The sequence below is a fragment of the Petaurus breviceps genome, unplaced genomic scaffold (genome assembly GCF_028583685.1).
Source record: "Petaurus breviceps papuanus isolate PSGF00001 unplaced genomic scaffold, PetGlider_PUasm1.0 490, whole genome shotgun sequence".
Lineage (NCBI taxonomy): Eukaryota > Metazoa > Chordata > Mammalia > Diprotodontia > Petauridae > Petaurus > Petaurus breviceps.
In genome coordinates, this window is record NW_027186352.1 from 26,445,549 (window position 1) to 26,461,102 (window position 15,554).

General features: G+C 44.9%; 1 pseudogene; it reads left to right on the top strand.

The window, feature by feature from the left end:
• Positions 1 to 15,554, top strand: part of LOC138172097 (solute carrier family 22 member 15-like) — a 98,103-nt pseudogene that overhangs the window by 9,102 nt on the left and 73,447 nt on the right.

Sequence of the window (15,554 nt, forward strand, 5' to 3'; positions counted from 1 at the left end):
AGGGGAGAAGGAGGAGGAGGACCTGCTCTCCAAGGACCACTGGAACTTAATCCTTTCTTTAATTGAAGCCCGGTGTCCCCATTAGGAGAAGCAATTAACAGTTAGCAAGTCAAATGAGCCTGGCAAAGTTCTCCTTATTGTGAGAGGCACTTTCATATAGCCGGGAAAGCCAAAGGACAGGAAATCTGAAGCCTCCAGTGCTGGACCAGCCTTGCCTTTCCCATGAACTTGACCTCCTTGGACTAGTTGCTTAACTTCTGTAATAAATGGAGACAGCTGCCTTACCTGGTCTTCCTGATCAAGTAGGATAATTAGTGTGAAAGTGCTTTGGAAAGTATAAGCACTGCCTATCTAGATTTCTCTTTCCTTCCTCCCTTCCTCCCTTCCTTCCTTTCTTCCTTCTCTGTCTTTCTCTATCTCTTTGACTGTCTCTCTCCCTCTCTGTCCCTGTCTCTCAATGTCTGTGTGTGTATGTGTCTTTCTGACTCTCTCTCTCTGTCTCTGTCTCTCTGTATGTGTCTCTGTCTCTGGCTAAACTCAGGCAGAAGACAACTTTCCATCTACAACCCCAGCCTCTCTCATCACCTGGGGTTCCTCACCCTGAAATATCCATCTTCTCCCTTTGCCCCCATGGGGTTCCTCTAGAGCCCTCTGTTTTGAGAAAAGATTTAGGCTGGCCAGGTTCCTTCCTTTCTGACTTTCAGGACTTTCACATGGTATCTCTCACCGTGTCCCAGGCCACCTTCATCCCCACCTCTGCCCCCACTGTTTTAAAGTTTCCTTTTCTGTTTGTTTTCCCCCATCACAATGTAAGTTCCCAGAGAGCAGGGACTATCTTTCTTTTTCCTTGTTTGGTGCTTAACATTTTGCCAGGTACTTAGTAAGTACTTAATAAATGCTTGTTGCATGCCTGCCTTCTGGAATCTAATGGAATCCTGCTTCCAGCACACTGGCTCTCCTGACCTCAGTTTCCTTATCTGTAATAATAATCACTGCACTGTCTCCCTCCCATTGTGGGGGAGGAAAGGGCTCTGAAAACCCCTAAATGCTAAATAGGTATCAGCTACTGTTCTTTCATTTGTAAATAAGGAAGCCAGTCTCACTGAGTTTAAGTAAATAGCTCCAGGTTACAAAACTACCAATATTTGTGCTGCCTGCTTCACAGGGTTGTTTTGAGGAAAGTGCTTTGGAAATGGAAACAATTGTATTATAAACAATTTTAGGAAATTGTAAACAGTTGAGGTGTTTTTATTTTTATCCATCTTCTATACAGCTACCAATGTGTTTTCCTAAAGCGAAAATTTGATCATATCACTTACCTACTTAAACTCCCTGTATGGCTCTTGGCTCAATGTGGCTCCCTATGACCGCTAAGGTTCAAATAAAAACTTTCCTGTCATTTACTGTCCTTCACAGCCTCCCTCCAGCCTACTTCTCCAGTCTTCTAGAGTTGTCCACTTCACACACTCTAGCCAAACTGGACTTCCGGTTTTTCCTGTCCTAGATGAAATCCCACATCCCATCTCTTTGCTTTTGCACAGGCTGCACCCCATGCCTGGAACACCCTCCCACATCAGTTCTGAAGTTTAGAATCACCAGGCTTAATCCTATTCTCAGTTCTGCCTTGTGGATATTTTCACTTTGACAGTGGCTTCCTGGAAATAAAAGTCAGCTAGGGTCATACAGTAGAAGGATCCTTAGAGGTCATCCCATGGCAGCTGGGTGGCACAATAGAGGAGTGTCAGGAAGCCCTGAGTTCAAAACCAGCCTCAGAGGTTTACTAGCTGGTGACCCTGGGCAAGTCACTGACCTCCATCTGCTTCAGTCTCCTCATCTGTAAAATGGAGCTGACAGTAGAAGCACCAATCCCCCCACCCAGGGTTTCTGTGGGGGTCAAATGAGATAATTTTTTGCAAAGCATTTTGCAAATCTTAATGTGCTATGGAAGTCAATAAACACTTATTAAGTGCCTACTGCATGCCAGTCCTTGTGCTAAGTGCTGGGGATACAAAAAGAGACTAAAGACAGTCCCTACCCTCAAGGAGTTTACAATCTAATAGGAGAGACAAAATATACAAGATCACTGAGAGGGAGAAGAAACTGAGATCAAGAGAGGTAGGGAAAGCATTCCTCTAGAAGGGGGATTTGAGTTGGGACTCAAAGGACCGGAAGACAATGGGCAAAGAGGAGGGTAATGGAATGCTATTGTTTTACAACCTTGCCATTACTGACCGGGTAGGCTCTGGGGGGCTCCTTGAATATTCCCACTTAATGAGGCGTTTGCCTGAGGCCATAAGCCTTCCTTTAGAGCAAGCCCACACCTCTGTTTCTCTTAGCCTAGCCTTGTCCTCCGGTCCAGCTAGTAAGGAGGACATGGACAGTGGGGGAGCGAAGGAAGGGGAGCAGTTGGGACAAGGACACATATGTACCACCAAGTGGCCAGACCTTAGCCTGCAGCAGGGCCAGGTCACTAAGTGTCCCAAATCAACTCTACCTGCTCCATATTTTTTCCTAGAGGGTCTGAGGGAAGCAGTCCAGGTGCATTAAGGTGATCACTCTCATTTGCAGCTGGGCTGAACAGCTGCAAGTTTCTTCTTTAAGAGAATCCGATAGAAAGAGTTCTGACTTTGGACTCGGGACTGGGACTGAATCTTGACTCTGACACTTACTACCTCTTTGAACTTGGACAAGTCAGTTATCCTCTATCAGACTCAGCTTCCTCATCTGTGAAATGAAGGGGTTGGATTGTATGACCCTGGAGGTCCTTTCTAGGTCTAGAGCTATCGTTCTGTGAGACAGAGGGTGGGGATAGCCCTTGTCACCCCTCCCTGGTTACAGTTCTGTCCTCTGATTCTAAATCCAAAGCTCTCCCCATCCCCTTAGGGCTGCAGACGATTTGGGGAAAGCTGTGATCCTTAGGAACAAATGAAACTTTCATGCTATGGGCCTTCATGTCAACTAGGAATAACCCAGGAGTGGCTATCATTTGCCACTCTTGGGTGTTTCTCTCTGTCTGCCCAGTACTTAGCACTGTGCCTGGTGCCAGCAGCTCTTAATAAAGGCTTGCTGATAGAATGAACCAAAGGTAGGCCAGTTCTCTCTGGATGTACATTTAGGAAAGGGGAGTAAACAAATGCACACGCTTTGGTGGCTTCTCGGTCTGATATCGGCATTTACATGTGCTTATTCCAGGTCTATGTGGCCTGCCAGTCCATGCTCATTGTGCTGGTGGGCACCATACCAGAATATCATATCGACCAAGAGGAACTTCCCAGGAACCCCGAGGAGCTGGCCAGCCACGTGCACTTTGCAGATAACTTTACATCCATAGTGACGAAAGCAAGTAGCAAAGCAGCCTGTCGTAAGCCCTACATTTCTTTGTCCCTTTCCCATGAAGCTCTATTTTTAGAGGACTTTGAAAATGATAAGCCCATCTGGATTGCCTAGGCGGGGATTGTGTATACAGTTATAGATTGTGTTCTCCCTGTAAATGAGTACAGAAAGCCTCTCTGTGAGCAGAAATCACCATAAGCAGTAGAGAAGAAGGCATGTTAGAGCTGGTCAGAAGGCCTGGGTTCAAATCCTAACTCCAACACTTTCTGTGTCACCTGGGGCAAGTCACAACCTCTCTGAGCCTCAGTTTCCTTATCTGTGGAAGGAGAGGTGGGACTTCCAATATCTCTTCCAGCTGTAGACCTCTGATTCTGTGCCCTGGGTTCAAGTCTTATCTCTGATTCCTTGTGCCACTTTGGTCAAAACACAATAGCCTTCTAGGCCTCTGTTTGGCCATCTATGAAATGGGGGTGGGTGGGTGGAAGGTGGACAAAAGTGGAACAAAGATGAGTATCTCTGAAAGGCTTAAGGACCCTGATAAATATAATGACCAGCAAGGAAGTGTGCTTCCCACTTCCCATCTCCCACCAAAGATAGAGGTGACAGAGTCGAAATGCTGAATGAGACATACATGTGTTTTTGGACATGCCAGTGGGGAATTTGTTTTATTTGACTATACATATTTTTTGGCAAGGATTTTGCTTCGGAGGTCTTTCCAGTTCTAAATATATGTCTTATGAAAGACACATTAGTTCTGCTTAGTACACAAGGAATGAAGCTTCTGCCTCACCAAAATGACACGATTTAGGTAAAATTCTTAGTAAATCATTCATATGGCTCCTTTAAATTGGTCTCTCTGAATTTTGAATTCCTTGCCACTGAGAACAGCTGTCTGCCAGGAAGAAGCAGATTTCACAAAGCGTACTTGTCTAAGCCAGAGGCTTCCCCAAAGAATCTCTGTCCCTGTCTGTGGTCTGTCTCTCTGGCTATATTTATCCCCTGGCCTGGATGGAAGTCTCTCCGGTGAGATGCTTTGTCAAAAAGCTTTTACTTCCTAATGCACATTCTGCTGTGAGCAAAATCCAGGAGCTGCTGCTAACAGTACTCTGTGCCAGGATCTAGGCCTGAGTCAGGCCTTTCATGATGCTAATCACTCTTTGGAGATTCAGGGGAGTGGGAGCCATTTATCATGCTGTGATTATACCAGAGGGCAGCAGGGTTTCCGGAAGAGTAGAAAGGAGGAAATATGCTAAGCTAGTTTTTGCCAAGTCTGATTTCACAGAGCATCAAATCAAAAAATGACCTACTGTTAGTCACAAAGGTGGTGACAGAAGAATGATTTGAACCTGAATCCAGGGTTTTTTCCACTGTACCTAGCAGAGATCGAGAGTAGAGGTCATCTCATCCAATGCCCGAATTTCATAGAGACCCAGAGAAAGTGATAGATTTGCTTAAGATCACACAGTCCTTTTCGCCATCCCCTCTGCCTTCCTCTCCCTCCCCACCCCTCTTCTTTCCTTCTAGGGGGAGTTCATGGAACAGATAAGACTTGATCCATCCCCTCATGAGTCTTATGGTCTTGGAAGTGTGTGACGCACAAACACAGACGATCATAATAGCCAAGGTTAGATCTGATTAGGACTTTGGAGAGGTACAAAACAAAGTGACACATGACGTCCCAGGAGAACGGTCAGCATTGAGTGGAATCAGGAAATTCTTTAGCTTTAAATCTGGCTTTAAAGGATTCAACCTGTGGGAAAGAGGAAGGGAGGATATTCCAGACAGTAAACAGCAGTTTGGAGGCTGGAAAAGTCAGCGCGTATTTGAGAGGGCAGTTTGAATGGAGAGTGTCATGAGACAGACAGAGTGGTACCAGACTGTGGAGGGAGGGCCTTGAGTCCCAGGTTGAGAAGTGTGAACTTTGCTGAGTGGGCAGGAAGGAGCCATTGAAGATTTTTGAGCAGAGGAATGGCATGATCAGATCTATATGTATTAAATAGTATGTAATCATATGTAAAATATATCCCATATATGAAGACTGGGTAGGCAGGAAGAAAGCCTGAGTGTGGGAAGAAAAGATGTTGAGTTTTGTCCATCGTAGCCTCATCACCAGAGTTTGACTATCTGGTAATCAGTCCCACTGTAACTCACGAAAGCTCCAGTAAGGCATTGGGATGGTGGGTTCTACATCCATTGAAGGGCTACCCTCAACAATGGAATGAAAGATTCTTTCAAGTGTATTTATGACCTGTTGAACTTTCCAGAGGAGGAATTAGACTCTCAGATTTGGAAGGGACTATTGGATCTTAGATCCACTGTTGGAAAATACTTAGGGACCATTGAATCCAATCCCACCATTTTACTCATCAGGAAGCTGAGACCCAGAAAGGTGAAATGATTTGCCCAAGGTCACATAAGTAATAAGTAGCAGAGATAGGATTTTGACCCAAATCCCTTGACCACCTCCCGATTTCAGAGGTCATCCAGCCCAACACACCCTTAAAACCTGAATTCTCTTGGAGGAATATCCCAGCAGGTGGTTGCTTGGCTTCTTGAAGATCTCTGGGGACAGGTAGCTCACTGCATTTCTCCCTGATCTCAAGCTGCCCATGCCATTATTAGACAACTAACTGTTATGAAGGTTTTCTTTATAGAATAAAATGCAATAGAATATCAGCCTTCTAAAAAACCTTGGGAATCAGTGAGCTACAAGATTTCAGAGTCAGTTTCTATGCTGTAGTCTGCACACAGAAGGTATTTAATAGATGTTTCACATTGAATTTACATGACGGTTTGGGGAAAATGACAAATATTTCTATCATTCTTGAAAATGCACGTACAAAGCATCTCCCTGGTCCAACACTTCATCAAATAAAAAGGAATAATTTTCTGACAATCCTGAGTATGTGGGCACTTCATGTCCAGGATAAAGTATCAAGTTAAAAAGCATTTATTAGTGCCTACTTTGTGCCAGTCACTGTGCTAAGGCAGGGGAATAGAGTAAGAAATGGTCTGCATTAACCAGTCAACAAACATCCATTAAATGCTTACTGTGTTTTGAGTGCTAAGAGTACAAAGAAAAAAAAAGTGAAAACTTCTCTTTCATCAAGGGATTTCTATTCTAATAGGGAAGACAGCTTGCACATGAGTAGGTACATAGAGAATGGGTACAAGGTCACAGTAGAGGGGAAGGTGCTGGCCCTGGGTCGGGCTGGCTTCAGAAGGTGACATTTGAACTGAGTCCTGAAGGAAGCCAGGAATTCCAAGCGATGGAGGTGAAGAGGGAGGAGTATTCCAGGCATGAAGGCCAGCTGGCCTGAAAACATGAAAATGGAAGATGAAGTATTCTGTGTGAGAAAGAGCAAAAAGGCCCTGGAAAATTAAACTTTCTCGTATGTAAATACCTCTTTTGATGTGGATTATAACGTGGATTGGTAAATCTTTGCTCCCAGTACAAATATAACCCCCAAAAAAATCATGGTATGGAAAAAGTAGCATGGCTTATAACCTTAAAAAGGACATTTTAGGAAAGACTGATCTAGATGGTCTGGACAACTTCTTGTCAAGGAAACTCCCTTCATTAATGCAGTGCAACACTACTTTTTTCCTTCAGTTTGAAGTTTGAGAAATTGAAGGGCTTTGAGAAATCAAGTGACTTGCCCAGGGTCACACAACCCCTATGGATCAGAGGTAGTATTTGAACCCAAGTTGTTGTGATAAATCCAACATATAACTTTTTTTTTTAACCCTGGGCTGTAGTTTTATCTGTGTGGGAATCTTGTGGCATAGAAACTTCCTTCTGTTCATGTAGGTGTGGCAAAACACTTAAGAGTCTCACGCTCAGTTGTCTGGGACCCTGGGAGCTTCAGTGATTTGCCCAAAATCACATGGCTAATCTATCTGTGTCAGAGGCAGGAAACGAACCTGATTCTTCTGGGCCCCAAGGCTAACCCTCCAGTCCTTATGCTAGGCTGGCTCTCCGTACAAAAATTAATAACACTGGTGATTAAATTGATTCTTGGGAATGGAGGAGAGAAAATTAGCACTTGGCGTGTGGTGGGCATCTGAGTAATTTAGCAAATTGTGAAAAATGTCATTTCGGGTTAATTTAAATGTGGTGAGGCAGAATACCATAGCAAATCATTTAAAACCAGAGAGATAGGCCTGCCTCTCTGCATAATGCTTTTGGCATCCAACCACCCATAGCTGGTATAGCTCTCCAGTTCAGTCCAACCAATACCTACTAATGCCAGGCACTCTGCTAGCTGTTCCAGATAAGTGTAGAAGTGACTCAGTGTCTGCCCTCAGCCAGCTTACATTCTACTGGGAGGCCACCTACAGTGATCTGCCTAAACATTGTAATGCAATGCCAAGCAAAGGCAACTTCCCAAGGTTCAAAATACCAGCATAGGTGCTCTCCATTTTATTCTGTGACAAATTAAGAACAGAGAAGATTAAAATATGACATTCAAAATACAGCATTTACTAAGTGTGATTAAATAATCTCCAAGTACTACCCCAACCCAGGACCTTACATTCATTCAATCAATTACAAAGTCCCTGTTCTAAATACTACTCCACCCCTAGGCTGTACCTTCTTTAGTCCATCACAAAGCCCCTCTTCTCAAATGGAGATTAGTTTCCAATCATAAGTAAAGTACATTCATTTGTTCAATCATAGAACACAAAAAGGCAAGTTCTCAGCAATCTTTGTTCCTGGGGAGACAAAGCTTAGCAAGGCCACAAGATACATTGCCAGTCTCTTCATTAATTCATCCTCTGTCTGAAGAACAGTCCTAGGACCCCTGAAAACATTAGCAAAACCCTCTTTCAGGATTTCTGTAAACATACAACAAGAAAATCCTTCTTCAGGGCTTCGGAACCAACAGCAAAGTTCCAAGACCTCTGCAACAACAGCACTGTCCTTCACCAGTGGGCACAATTCACTCTCTGTTTGCAGAACAGTCTCAGGAGCTCTTAGCCAACAGCAAGGTTCCAGAACTTCTGCAACAACAGGACTGTCTTTCACCAGTGGACAAATCTGACAAAACAACATCAAAACAGACAGACAAAGTACCAGCAAAACAGCCATGTCTTCTTAGTCCTTGGCAGCTCCAGGGGCAGGTCTCAAAAGTCCAGGGCAATTCAAAGTGGCCCTCAGCAATCCTCTCCATCTCTCTCTGCCTCCAAGATGCTGCTTCCAAAAAGTTCTTCTGCCTCTCTCTTGTGTCTCTCTAAATCTACATCACCAGCTCCTCCCAGTTCAGCCCTCTCTTTTCACGTCAACAAGTCCATCCCACAAGTGGGATTAACAAGCTCTGGGTTTTAACACAATCAAACCAAAAACCAAGCCAATACAGGGGAATCTTTAAATGCCATTACTATTACAACATGGATCTGTTTGTGCTGCACCCCTGCTAGATAAACTCCAATGGCTCCCTTGAACCTCCACAAGTAAATGCAAGGTGCTCTCTTTGGCATTCAAAGCCCATTATAACCTAGCTCAGTCCTGCATTCACTCTGCCTTGTACTCTTCCATCCAGGGATGCTGGTCTCTTGGCTGTTCCATGAACAAGATGCCATCTCTCTGCTCTGGGCATTTTCTCTGGCTGTCTCCCATGCTTAGAACTCTCTCCTCCAGTCTGACTGCTGACCTCCCAGCCCAAACCCTGCCTTCTTCAGGAAGCCTTCCCTAACCCCTCTTAATTCTAGGGCTACCTCCTTTTAAATCATTCCCTATTTATCCTATCTATAGCTTGCTCTGAATCTGGTTGTCTCCCCTCGATAGATTGTAAGCTCCTCGAGGGCAGGGGCTGTTTTTGGCCCTTTTATAGCCCTAGCACATAGCACAGTGCTGGCACATAGTATAAATAAATATTTACCAACTGATTATTTTTAAAAATCCAAATGATTACTTGTTTGTAAACACCAATGGGTGGCCAAACCTTCCTTTCTACATGTCACATGCAGAAAGATTAATCTTGGGGGGGCGGGGGGGAGAGAGGGGCTAGGTGGCAGTGAATAGAGCACTGGCCCTGGAGTCAGGAGGACCTGAGTTCAAATCCACTTACTAGCTGTGTGACCTTGGGCAAGTCACTTAACCCCAATGGCCTTGCCTTCTTCCCTCTAAAAAAAAAAAGACCAAAAAAAGGAAAAGCCATAGGACTGCCCCTCTCCCTCTCCCTTGTAACTCTCTCCCTATCTCAAGTTGCCAAGTGCCTTGTTGAAAATGGGCCAATTCTTGATGCATTCCAGGTTGAAGAATCATAAACTCAACATATCTAAAATAGAACTCTTTATCTTTCCCCTCTTCTGAGCCTCCCTAGCATTGCTGGCCAGATTTAGGACTTTGGTGTTACCCTTGACTCCTCACTCTCATTCACCCCTTATCCAATCTGTTCTCAAGGAGTGTCGATTTTACCTTCACAAGATCCATAGTACGTGTCCATTTCTCTTGACTCACACAGATACTTCCCTGGCATAGGCCCTTATTACCTCACAGCCAGACTGTTGCAATGTCCTTCTAACTGATCTCCCTGACTCATGTCTTTCCCACTCCATCCATCCTCCACTTGGCTGTCAAATTGATTTTCCTAACCAAGCAGGTCTAACCATATCACCCTCAGTAAATCCCAGTGGCTCCCCAGAACTTCCAGGACCACATAAAAAGGCCTCTGTTGGTCATTTAAAACCTTTAATCAGCTGGGCCTTTCCTTCCTTTCTAGTCTTAGACTTTGATCCCCTCCATAAATTCTGTGATCCACTGACCCAAATCTTGCCCTTCCTCATACACTCTGGCTGTCCCCCATGCCTGAAATGCCTTCTTTCCTCACCTCTTCTTCCTGGCTTCCTTCAAGATTCAGCTCAAATACACCTGCAAGAGGCCTTTCCTGGTCCTGTCTCTTGAACATCTTTCCCTCTGAGATGACTTTCATTTACACTGTGTAGATCTTATTTTTTTCTTTTTTTTTTTTGGAGGGGGGAAGGTAGGGCAATTAGGGTTAAATGACTTGCCCAAGGTCACATGGCTAGTTTTTGTGTTAGGTGTCCAGGGCTGGTGCTCTATTCACTATGCTACCTAGCCACCCCTGCTTTGTTTTTTTAAAAACGATGTTTTATTTTCCCCCAATTACATGTAAAAGCATTTTTTAACATTCATTTTTTTTAAGTTTTGAGTTCAAATTTTCTCCTTCCCTTCTTCCTCTCCATCCTCCCTGAGACTATAAGTAATCTGACATAGGTTATGCATGTTTTACTTTTGTTTTATCTCCCAGTCTTAGCACAGAGCCTGACACATAGTAGGTTCCTAATTATGGCACATAGTAGGTGCTTAATTAAAGCCAACATTCCTACTGTCCCAGACTTCTACTATGTTGTTTAAACTGCTGCTTTAGTGTGCCTTTAGAAGGTTGTTCCAGGCCCCTCACTTGCCACCCACACATCTGTGTCAGCTCAGTGCAGCTGTTTGGGAATATCTGCTTTGCCACCCACTCTCTGCCCCCATGTTCATCTCAGTGGGTCTGTGTGGATGTTGATGGTTGCTTTGGAGCTGTTGCTGAATTGTGCAGTCCTGCAGTGGTCACCCAAGCTATGCTTCTGCCTCCAGGACCTGAGACTGCTGGATGGGGAGGCCACTGTCCATGGGAAATGGTTTTTCAAGGAATTGAGGGTCCCCCTCCTCCCTTGCCTGATTTCACATGCTTACAGAAAGAAAGATGGGTAATTTAATAAATGTAGTCATCTGACTGGAACTGAGAGTCTGTGCTTCTCTAAAGATGGAAAGCACATCTCCTTTAGAGGCAGAACTGACAGTAGCCATCATCCAAGACAATCCCTGTGGTAGAAAGGGCTGCAGACCTTTTCTTCCATTTAGATTTGGGACATCATAGGACCATAAGTTTAGAGCTGGAGTAGGACTTCCAGACCATGTTCTCTACCTCCCCCCCCTTTTTAATATTACAAATAAGAAAGGTGAGACCTATATAGAGAAGGAAAATGAGGTGCCGAAGGTCACATAGATCATAAGTGACAGCAGAAGAATTTGAACCCAGGTCCTCTGACTCCAAAGCCAGTGTTCTTTCCATGGTACTATGTTGCAGAGGTTTTCACAAAAGTCCTTTGATGTCTCATTGTGGTAGAGAGGTTGTAGGATTATAGATTTAGAACCAAAAGGGTTTTCAGAGATAAGGTAAGGAGACTGGAAAGGTAAGAAGGAGCCTGCTTATGAAGGGCTTTACAAACCAAGCAGATTGTGTGTTTGATCCTAGGACCTAGTGGAACCACAAGCATTTATTGAACAGGGAGGTGGCATGTTGAGACCTGCACTTCAGGCAGATGGGTTTAAGAGCTGAGTTTACCACAGCATGACTGGGGCAAGGAGACCCACCAGAACACTGGTCCAGCCGCCCAGGGGTGAGGTGATGAAGGCCTGTGGCAGGGACTGAGTAGAAAAGGAATCATAAACCAGGAATGTCGGGAAGACAGAATCAACAGGACTTGGTCACAGACTGGATATGGGGGTGGGGGGATGAGACAGAGCTGAGGATGTGACCTGACCTGCACAGGATCATACATCACAGTAAGGAGTAGTTGTGAGATTTGAACTCATGTCCACTGGCTTTAGATGCAGCCCTCTTTCTCCAGGACTACGATGTCTTTCTGCTCAGGAGACCAGGAGTAGTCACAGGTTGTGCTTCTGCCCCCTTTGGGGGCCACCTTGTGGGCCGACCTTCCTGGAGGAGCATCACCAGAAGTGGGGGATTTGGGGAGCCACAGCGATTCAGAGATGATCTGCCGAGTTGTAGGCGAGTGTGTGAGCAAGAGAAGCTGGTGGAGGGCATAGCTTCACTGATGAAATTCTGGACTGATGAACTATTGAAGTAAATGGAGCAGGCACTCAGCCTTGCCATGGTAGTGACTGAAGTCTGGGCCATTCACTAAGTGTTTGGCACCAGATCCTAATCTGCGGTAGATGTGTGGCTGGGCCTCTCCACGTCCCTGGTGAATAAAACTGTATGAATTATAATAATTTAGATTTACATAGCACTTTCAGGTTGGTCATGTACTTTGAGCCTCACAATGAATAACCCAGGAAGGTTGGCACTACTGGGGTGATTCTCCCCATTACACATAAGAGGCAACTAAAGCCCAAGGATTCTGTGCCTGCCCTCAAGGAGTTTACAGTTTAATGGGAGAGACAACATGCCAACAGCTACAAACATACAAGATATGCACAGAGCAGATGGAAGGCTATCTGATAGGGAAAAGCATTAAAAACTGGCAGAGGGCAGAGAGATTTGGGGCTTAGCCAGAGTCAGACAGCTAGCATCAAGTGTAGACTATAAACCGCCCAACCCAGTCATAGGTCTGAAGGTCCCCAAGAAGCCACATTAGTTCACAAGGGTTTCTAGTCATTGTTTCTGGAGCCATCCCAGGGTTTGCAGGGAAGGGCATATTAGAGCAGATCCATTCTCACCCAGTGCTTCCCAGGCCGACTTCACTGACAAGTCAGGGAGGCTCTTGGCCCCTGCATGTTCCCAGATGCTTTGGCAAAATTATTATAGGTTTGGCAGTCTCTCTGCGACCTTTCAAATTCCCCATCTGCAAATACTCCCATCTACATTCCTGTGTACCTAACTTGGGAGTGAAGTAGATACCAGGGGAGCCTATGGAGGGGGATGAGATGATTTAACCTCACTTAAATCTCAAGCCTAGCTAGGACTGAGAGATTTCTGGAAGCCACTCAAATGTGAAGGGAAACTGAAGTGTTTTTGTCTCCCTCTCACATGATGTATTTGATTTCTTCTCTTTCATCTGTCTCTTTCTATCTGTTTTTTCTTCTGTCTTTCTCTCTCCCTTTCTTCCCTTCCTCCTGTTCTTTCCCCTCTTCTCTTTTCCTCTCCCTCCTTCCTTCTTACCATAGGGATAAATTGATAGATAGGAAAAAAAAAAAAGCTATATTTACGTTTGTGTATATGAGGTGGGGGATGGAGAGAGGGAGAGAGGATGAGAGAGAGATAGCAGGGAGAGGGAAGAGGGAGGAAGGGAGGAGAGAGAAAGAGAGGGGGGAGAAGGGAGAGAGGGAGACAGAGAGGAGAGACAGGAGAGAGACAGAGGGGGGAGGGAGGGAGGGAGAGAAGAGACAGACAGAGGAGAGAGAGAAAAGAAATTCTTAAGTTTGAATTGCTTTTTCAATGATTCATTTATCATAAGAGGGAAAGGGTGGGCGATGTGAACTCTGCATTGGCATTGCTAACGCCTGTTTTCAGAATAGCCAAGAGTGCTCATGTGGGCTCTCTGACGAGCTTCCGCTGGGGAGGGGGCCTTTGCCAGCTCCAGGCCTGCCGCTGCGGCTGTCATGTTCCAGGCTGTTCTCTGATTAAATGCATGACGTCATCTGTGACCGGGAGAGGCTAAAATTGCACTCTGCTGTTCTCCCCAGTGGTGCTTAATCAAACAGGAAGCCAATAAAGTGAGCCTGGCGTCATCTTTGTTCTTCGGGGGCTGCTCATCGGAAACATCACCTTTGGCCCATTATCAGATAAATTTGGCCGGAAGCCAGTGTATTTGACAGGTAAGAGACTCAGAGCAGTTTCTTTTTTTCTGAAATGGCCTTTCCAGGGAACAACCAGTTGGCCTATTTGATAGGAAATGAGTATGTGAATGAATAAATCAGTGAATGAAAATACTTTTATTTAGGTGCTTATTATGTGCCTGGCACCGTGCTAAGACCTGCAGATACACACTGTCACGCCCCTAATGGCTCCTTATGAAGCTGGGGGGAGGGGAACCAAAAGATCTGAGGTTCAGGTTAAGCCCCTCGGTCCAAGGTGGCATTCTGTTAAGGAAGCAGGATATCCTCTTCAGGACACAAGGTTCATGTTCCCAGGCCTTGCCTTCTACATTTCTCTTATTTTTTTTTTCTTTTTGGAGGGGGAAGGCAGAGCAATTGGGGTTAAGTGACTTGCCCAAGGTCACACAGCTAGTAAGTGTTAAGTGTTTGAGGTCAAATTTGAACTCAGGTCCTCCAGGGCAGGTACTCTACTCACAGGGCCACCTAGCTGCTCCACTTTCTACATTTCTTAAGATGACTCTTAAAAGATTGGTGTGGCTGCTGGGAGTTTTAGACCTCTGTCTAAGGTTTGTAATCTTAGGGCATCCTGACATAATGCCAGAGGTTAGGCATGTCGAGGGGAACTCCTCTGAGATGTTTCAGGAACCATGGAGACAGGAATCAGATAAAGGCAAGAGAAAAGATACTTATTGATCTTTCATCCTTGGGAGGAGAATGGTATTAGGGATTTGGCCATACAGAAGTTATTATAGGGGGAAAATGTGGTTGGGGTGGTCTCTTCCTTCCTCAACCCTTAGTCAGAGTGTCTCAGCCAGGGAGAAGTGTTTCTGGGAAAGGGGGAGTCCCTTTGGTTGATGATAATGGGGTGTAGGAGCTCTGGTCCTGATATACTAGTTACACAAGCCTAAGGTGATGGGGAAGGACCCCAAGAGTGAAGGGGCTAGGTTGTTAGGACTGCTGCACAGGGCACCCCAGGTCAATACAAAATACACACAAGCAAGATAGTCTCTGCCCTCAAGAGCTTATATTCTAATAGAGGAAGAAAGCTCATATAAGGGAGTGGTGACCGTGGAGAAGTGTTTTTGGACAGGTTCAAGACATAAGACAAATGATCGATACATCTTTTTCAGGACTGGTACTGTTGATTTCATTACTCCTGTCAGAGCTGGAGTTGGAAGTGAGAGAGGTGTACACAGGTACATGAACACGGAACACAGATGGCTAGGGAGTGGCATGATGGGCCTAGGTCTGGGAAAGATAAAGAGAATGTCCCCAGTTGATAAATGGTGAAAGGCTATGAATAGGCAGTTTTCAGATGAAGAAATTAAAGCTATCTATAGTCATAGAAAAATGCTCTAAAGCACTATTGATTAGGGAAATGCAAATCAAAACACCTTTGAGGTACCATATCACACCTCTCAGATTGGCTAACATGACAAAACAGGAAAATGATACATGTTGGAGAAGATGTGGGAAAATTGGAACACTAATGCATTGTTGGTGAAATTGTGAACTGATCCAACCATTCTGGAGAACAATTTGGAGCTATGCCAAAAGGGCTATAAAATGGTGTACAACCTTTGACCCAACAATAAGACTTCTAGGTCTGTATCCCAAAGATTTCATAAAAATGAGAGAAGGGCTCACA